At 38.9% G+C, this 1,446-nt stretch overlaps 1 long non-coding RNA gene across 1 annotated transcript; it reads left to right on the forward strand.

Moving 5' to 3' along the window:
- The first annotated feature begins 61 nt into the window (after positions 1 to 61).
- Positions 62 to 762, forward strand: LOC103129122 (uncharacterized). Its single transcript, XR_475028.2, has 2 exons — positions 62 to 136; positions 457 to 762. It is a non-coding gene; the product is annotated as an uncharacterized LOC103129122 (long non-coding RNA).
- The last annotated feature ends 684 nt before the right edge of the window (positions 763 to 1,446 follow it).

Consider the following 1,446-nt stretch of genomic DNA (forward strand, 5'->3'; position numbering starts at 1 on the left):
GAAGAAAACAAAAATAAAACAGAGGAACTAAGGGACTGTTTTTCCTAGCACTCCTGCGTTTTCTTACAGTTGCACTACATCTAGGTGGAATTGGGGATCTGATTATTTGGCAGTGCAGTCATTTATCAGGTCACAGGTAAGCAGCTGCTGCAAGTTATGTTTTTGTTAGCAGTTGTATTAATAATTTGCTCTATTCTTTTTAGCCTTCTGATTCATCAGCATTGCACCTGGAGTGACACTCGCTGCTGTTTTGCCTACTTATAAATTTATAAGTGTCACTCCAGGTGCAATGCTGATGAATCAGAAGGCTAAAAAGAATAGAGCAAATTATTAGTATTTTAAAACAATTGTTTTAAAATACTAATCTGCACTTTCCTTGGGGATAAAGTACAACATTGTAGGGCTATTGTATCACTGTTTTACTTGTATTGTTTCATTTTCTTGTCTGTCTTTTAGGGACTGAGGCTTCTGTGGTGGCGGTGGTGACCCCTGGTGGCGGTGTCTTGTCTTGTGTGTTTTGTTGGAGCACCTTTTTCTTTTGTTTGCTGTGTTTTGTAGTGTCCAGGGTGGTCCCCTTTTTTTCTGCACTGGATGTTGCCCCTTCCCTCACTACTTCCCCCATCGGTAAGCCTCAGTTTCCTTTGAAATTTAGACATTTTATTATCTTGTCAAATGCATTCACTGTTTTAACCATTCAATTTCTCCGTAGATTATTGGAAATTAAAGATATTTTGAAGTTTAATAAATTTTGTAGAACTTTCTGAATCTTGTCTCCTCATTTCCAGTAGAACTTACTTGTGTCTTGTTTAGATCATTTAATTAGCTCTACATTCTTAAGAGAATGAAAAATGAATAATAAATAAAGACTTTGCAGTATTCTGATTTAGTAATGTAATTATATTAGTTGTGTTACCACCCCCACTCCACTAGAGGCAGTACCAACCCTGAAAAGATGCGACTAAGGAGCAGATTTAGAAGTACACCGAAAGCTACAGAATTTGGTAAAAACGGGGAGTTTTGCTGAAGTAATTAAAGACACAAGTTCAAATCCATGCTGAGAGTGGAACTCCTTCAATCAATGCTCCTCCGCAGCACTGATTGGCTAAGCAATGTAATGTGATCCTCTGCAGCAAGTGATGGCAAAGCGGGGCACGTCATCACGACTTAACACAGTGTGTCTTTACCTCCGCGGCATAGGCTCCGCCGAACCCCTGAGACCGACTCATCGAACCCCTGGGATTCGATCGAACCCAGGTTAAGAACCACTGCTGTAAATATATGAATTTATGTATTATGCATTTATCTTTGGACCTGTAGAACCCTCCATATGGAAACACCAGTTTTTTTTTTTTTTTTTTTTTTTTTTTAAAGTTTTGTTGGCTCTAGTGGCCTTTATTTGAAAGTAGTTCGACAGGAAAGAGGGTAATGCGAGAGGGGGAAAACATG

This window comes from Poecilia formosa, unplaced genomic scaffold (genome assembly GCF_000485575.1).
Source record: "Poecilia formosa unplaced genomic scaffold, Poecilia_formosa-5.1.2 Scaffold517, whole genome shotgun sequence".
NCBI lineage: Eukaryota > Metazoa > Chordata > Actinopteri > Cyprinodontiformes > Poeciliidae > Poecilia > Poecilia formosa.